Source organism: Pinus tabuliformis, chromosome X, assembly GCF_031772625.1.
Source record: "Pinus tabuliformis cultivar Carrire ecotype Pingquan chromosome X, CPIR1, whole genome shotgun sequence".
Lineage (NCBI taxonomy): Eukaryota > Viridiplantae > Streptophyta > Pinopsida > Pinales > Pinaceae > Pinus > Pinus tabuliformis.
In genome coordinates, this window is record NC_142308.1 from 134,878,368 (window position 1) to 134,885,048 (window position 6,681).

At 28.8% G+C, this 6,681-nt stretch overlaps 1 pseudogene; it reads left to right on the forward strand.

Annotated features, from left to right (window-relative positions):
• The first annotated feature begins 520 nt into the window (after positions 1–520).
• LOC149138830 (glycine-rich RNA-binding protein GRP1A pseudogene) lies at positions 521–988 on the forward strand (annotated as a pseudogene).
• Positions 989–6,681: the final 5,693 nt, after the last annotated feature.

The window sequence follows — 6,681 nt, forward strand, 5'->3', positions numbered from 1 at the left end:
AATGAAATAAACATTGAGGATCAGCCTAGCAGAAGTCGTTTTAGAAGTGGAAGGATGTTCATTGAACTTGTTTTTGTATAGACTACAGGGTTTTCCAAATCCATCTCTTGTCACTAGTGAAAAATGGCTAGACGTGTACTTAGCCTAGAGTGTCTCGCTAGACTTTCTAACAATATATTGGTGGTCAAATTTTCCTAGTAAATGAGGACATCTTGAGACTACACCAATGAGGATCCTCGATCCTCCCACTCTGGGTGAAAAGGGTTAGTCTACTTTGCACTACTCGTGCTAATTCCTTATCATAATCAAAATTAAATTGACATGGTAAAATAATGTAAGTTAAATATATTTTCTATTTAAAAAATAAATAGAACAAATTACTACTCATTTATGGGGTGGTTTGTCTCTGGTTCATATTGGTGTTGTTCATTTTTAATTCTAGTCATGGTTCTGGTCCTATGTTAGTGGTTTCTTGCGCTCTCTTATTCTGTTAACTTTTATTAAACTTCAGGGTGAGAAGATGGATTCAGCAGATGTTTAGTTGCAATGCTTCATTTGAGGGATTGCATGGTTTACTAATGACAAAAGCTTGCAGGAGGCTTTCAATCCCTATGGTGAAGTCGTGGAATCAAAGATTATCAGTGATCAAGGAACAAGTAGATCCTGTGGATTCAACTTCTTGACCTTAAATTATGAGCAATCGATGAGGGATGCCATCGATGCAATGAATGGAAATATGCTTGATGGAAGGAGCATCCCCATTAATCTATCCCAATTCAGAGGAAACTGGGGTGGTGGTGGAGGAAATGGCTCTCCTGGCTACCGTGGGGGCCGTGGTGGTGGGGGTTATAGTGGAAGCCATTATCGTGGCGACCATGGTTATGGTGCTAGTGGTGGCTATAGTGGTGGTGGTGGTGGTGGTTATGTTGGTGGCAATGGAGGCTATGGTGGTGGTGGCAGTTCTCGCTATGGTGGTGGTGGTAGCTAGAAGAGATAGGCAATATGATGCTGAGCTAGGATTTTTTTTGTCTATAAGTGGTCTTCTGTTTTGGTTCTATAATAATATTGTTGGTGGTAGAGCTATATGCTGGTAATTGTCCGTGGGCTTGGTATTTCGATGTTTTATGAACTATATATGATTGTTGATATGGATCTATGTTTCTCTCAATGAGCTATATCGAAGCGGAAAATCTGGTTCTAATACGTCTATAATTGCAATCTGAATATGCACTAAGGTTTTACTAAAAGGAAAATGGGACATATTATTGATTAAAGAGTATGCTAAATAAAATAATTCTTTTTAGGAAATAAAAGTGGTACACATATAACATGTGAAAACTTATTAAAAATAAAATATCAGTATGACTAAATGATGTTTAAAATAAAATATCATATTTCTCACAAAACATAAGTGTTGGTAAAAATTAAAAAGGAATTTAAAAATCAAAAGGTAGAAGTTAGGAAAATTTGGTTCAAATGAATTTAATAGAAATGTTGTAGCTAAAACAATATGGCATCAACTCTTATTGTTATTCATGTTGTAACAAAACATTTAATCTATTTGATTTAATTTTTCTAAATAGTAAATATTGGAAGAAAAACTAAACCAATTTTAATTTCTTGAATATTAATCAATTTGATCATGTCAAAGTATTTCTAAGCACCACATATTACGAGTAAAATAAATAGATGAAAAACGAAAAATGAATTAATAGTAAAAATAAGATAAGAGGACTATTTTTATAGTATTTAAATTTATGTGCAAATAAACCCTAAATAACATGTACTGTTAGAGTTTGGTTCTGCAAAAAACATTTTCAAGTATAATTTAAAAAACCTTAAATAATAAGTATTTAAGTATCTAAATCGTTATTTCATGCAATATATTGATTAATCATGTTATATCAATAACCTACAGAATCAACTAGTAAATAAGAATTCACACAAAAATAAAGCACATAAAGAAAAGAAAGGGATAGATATGATTAAGCTATAGCATGTACATGATAACCATAAAAATAATAAATCTTCATCTCTAATGCATTACCATCCTTCAGTCTGCCCAAAAATGTCCCTAGAAAAATCTTCTACATCCTCTTTTAGATGTCTAGAAGTTTGTTTCATTTTAATTTCTCGTAAATTCCAAACAAAATTACATTCTTAATTTTTATTTTTATTAAATATAACAAATATTCATCATTTAAATAACCCTTGATCGAATTATCCACACTAAAATCCTTTGAGTAATATTCTTGGATTAAAAGAAACAACAATACTTAATTCTCTAATAAAAAATATATAGTAAATGAAATTAAAATATAACTCACCCTTTATAATATTCCCCTCATTATTTTACATATATTGTTAATGTAATTCATTAGTCCAGTAAAAATTTTCTAATATATAAAATATTAGGTCATAAAATATGTATTTAACGTGCACTTATTTTCAAGAAACATGAGATAAAAATGTAACATGACTTTTCAATTTAAATGCTTGCATTTATACAAAATATCTCATGAAATCTCAATTATCCTCCCATGCTAAATTGAAACACACACAATTTCATTACCCAGCTATTAGAAATAAAAAAATTGAATTTAAATGAATGAAATTTAAAATGTATATAGTATTTCAATTTCAAATTTAAAATAAAATTTTAATTATAAGTTTGAGACTTTTATATTTTCATATAGATTTCAAATAATTTTCTATGAAATAGAATGAAATATTTCATGTCTTAAAGGCTGAGTCACTCGATAGCAAAAAAAAAGAAAGAGTAAATGTGAGATCCCAATATGTATGGATTAACAATTTCAGTGATTATTTACATACAGAAATACATTTTTTTTGTATATTAAGTATATCAAGGTAGCTATGATAATGTTTAAGGTATATGATCTCAAACATGATAAAATTACTACTTCATAAGAATATCCAAAACCATAAAAGTACATACCTACATACAACTAATGATTAAGAAATTACATAAACCATCAAGATAATAATGATACATAAGAGTGACTTCCATTTTTAGTTTACTGAAAGTGAGCAGAGGCATCTGGAATTTTAGTTCCCTTTTTATTCATAACATGAGTTTCTAGAATTGGTTGTGACTCCACTACTAGAGAGTGTTCATAGCCTTGACAGAGTCATCCACTATCCTAATATTAAGAACTTTTTGGATTCTTGTTTGACCTTCGTGTTAGAGGCCCTTCCTTCAATTTATTTAGCAAATATAGCATTCACAAGATGGGAGGATTACATAATAGACTTAGTCGAATACCACTGACCTTGCCCCATTAGGAGCAATCATTCGTAGCCCTGGTGGAGATGTCAGCATGCCCCATTAAAATTTACCTCAAGAGGAGTGGGAGGGTTACTAATTGGATTTTAATCTAATGCCACTAGCCTTGCTCCACTGCTAAGAAGTGTCTATATCCCAGGCAAAGATACGGACATGCCCCATCAAACAAAAAGTATGTTCATATCCCTAGGGTAGTATAGTGATAAGGGAAGGTCTCATGTATGGTAATGATGTGACTAACTAATTCCACCAAAGTTTCAATTGAATTTTATGAAAGCTCTAACTTACAATTATGAATCAATATGATCCCTTAGTTTTTATGTGTAAGTAGTATGGAAGAGGAATGTGGTGAGGAATATTCAATATGACGGTTACATTACTAAGAAATTAATATCTTATCCCTTTAAATATTGTTACCCCTTAAACAACATTTACAATGTGTCTTTAAATATACATCTCAAAATCTCATTAATATGGTTCATACTAAGGGCTCATATAGGTATTCCATTCTACTTTGATTGCATAAAAACTCTTCAAGATGTAAAAGAATTCATCTTTATTCATTATAAACCTAGGAAGCATAAAAATGTTTATTTATATACATGATTTATATACAATGTTTTTTAAGAAAAAAAATTGTTAAGAGAATTCAAACAACTAGTGTAACCAATACAACAATTTATCAACTCTAAGACGCTTACCTTTATGTTTGGAAAATAGTAATATATTCAGTACTTGTATAAAAGGATAAGGTGTTTTCTCATTTTAGTTCCTTAAAGGGATTTGATGTCTACACAATGATAAAATGATGTTCACTTAAAGGATTCTTCCCTCCAATCTTCTACAAAATCATAATAATTTGGGTGATTAATTAAATGATAAAACATTTTTAACATTAATGTATATGAAATATATTCATTGTTTACTTCCTTATTAGAGAAATATGAAATCATGCTAGGATTTTTCACGTGACAACTTATATGTTTTTTACATTCATGGTCATCATAATGAGAAGAGGAATTTTGTGTAGTTTGAAAGGAGTTATTGAAGTTATGATGTATATATGGTAAAATAAATAAATTCACGTTAGTTCAAAGAAAGCTTAGAAATAATTCATTTTCATTTTCATGTAAAATAACTTTTTTATGTCCATAATCATCATAAACAGGTTCGTTGTTAGTTACATAGTCATATTTATCATGATTATTTATATAAGAAAATAGGGTAGTTGTATGATTGTTGTGAATTTAAACCTACAAGTGAATAAGCATTATTTTATTCATCATGCATAATAGGTTTTGAGTAATGAACATGAACCTGAAATTAATCCACATGAGAACTAATCAAAACACCATCATATACATCTTCTTCTAGATGGACAAATAACCTTCATTCTCTTTTGAAGTTGTCTTCTTCATAATCATCAATATTCACATAATCAAAAACATTAAACATGCTAGGCACTACATAGGTTAGAAGATTATTTAGATTACAAAAAATTCCGAAGAGAAATCCATTGAAAAAAATAATAATATATATAATATAGGAGTCACCAAGGGAATAAAATAAAAAAATATATACTTAAAAATGTTTAACGCACTTGGAATTGTGGTCCTCTTCACTAGCATGTCACAAACTTAACCAATTAATCTAGTTTACCAGGAAAATGAATCTTTGACAATTTGTTCCTCGGCGATGGCCCCAAAAGATGTTGGTGCTTAAACTGTCCTGGTAAGTGAGGATAGCCTGAGACCACACGACTGAGGATCCTATATACTCCCACTCTAGGTGACAAGGGCTGGTCTACCTTTTACCACAAGGGTTAATCCTTCTTGGTAATCAAAATTGAATAGTCGTTGTAAAATAATGTAAATTAAATAGGTTTTCTAATTAACAAATAAATATGCAAGATTAATGAATAAATAGTATTTTAAATAAAATAATCCATTTTAGGAAATAGAGGTTGTAGACATAGAACATGTGAAAACTTACTTAAAATAAAATATCATTATGCCTAAATGATGTTTAAATTAATATATCACATTTCTCACAAAACATAAGGGTTAGTACAAATTAAAAATTAAAATAAAAAGAAAAGAAAAAAAGTTAGCAAAAACTCATTTAAATGCATTTAATATAAAGGATGTAGTTGAAACAATATGGCATCAAGTGCTATTATTATTCATCTCCCAAGAAAACAATTAAACTATATGATTTAATTTTTCTAAATATTAAATATTCAACAAAAAACTAAACCAATTTTAATGTGTGATATATTAATCAATCTGATCATATCAAAAAATTTCTAATCACCACATACTACGACTAAAATAAAGAAATGATAAACGAAAGACAGATTAACAATAAAAATAAAATAGGAGGACCAGTTTTATAATATTTAAATTTATGTGCAAATAAAGCCCTAAATCACATGTATTGTCAGAGTCTGTTTTGTAACAAATAAATTCGAATATTATTTTAAAAACATTAAATAATAAGTATTCAAGTATTTTAATCATCATCTCATGCAGTATTATTGAATAATCATGCTATATGAATAACTTGCACAATGAACCAATAAATAAAACCTCAAATAAAAATAATGCACACAGAGAAAAGAAAGAAATAGATATTAATAAATAAAAATCTCCAATCACAATCAACCACACCACTTTAGCAGGTACATGATGGCTTTAAAAAAAATAACTCTTCATCTCCAATGTACCACCATCCCTCGATCTGCCCAAAAAACTCCCTCGAACAATCTTCTACATCTTCTTTTAAATGTCTGGAAATTCATTTCATTTTTAGTTATCGTAACTTCCATACAAAATTAGATTGATATTTATGATTGTTTATTAACTATAATACATATTCATCATTTAAATAAATCCCTGCTCGAATACTCCACATTAAAATATTTTGAGTAATATAAAATAATAATTAATTCTCTAATATAAAATATTATAATAAATGAAATTAATATATAACTTACCCTTCATAATGTTCTCGTCATTATCTCACATACATTATTAATGAAATTCAATTTTTACATTAGGTGAGATCCAGTAAAATTTTCCCACTATATAAAACATGAGGTCATAAAATATGTATTAATTGTGCACTTATTTTCCACAAACACAAGAGGAAATCAAAATATTAAATTTAATATGATTTCCCATTTTAAATGCTTGCATTTCTATAAAACCTGTCATGAAATCTCAATGCAATGCTTGCATTTTCTATAAAAGCTTTCATGAAATCTTAATGCTCCTCTAATGCTAGATTGAAACACAATTTCTTTACCAAACCATTAGAAATACAAATTTTGAATTTAAATGAATAAAATTTGAAATGTTTATATGTTTTTAATT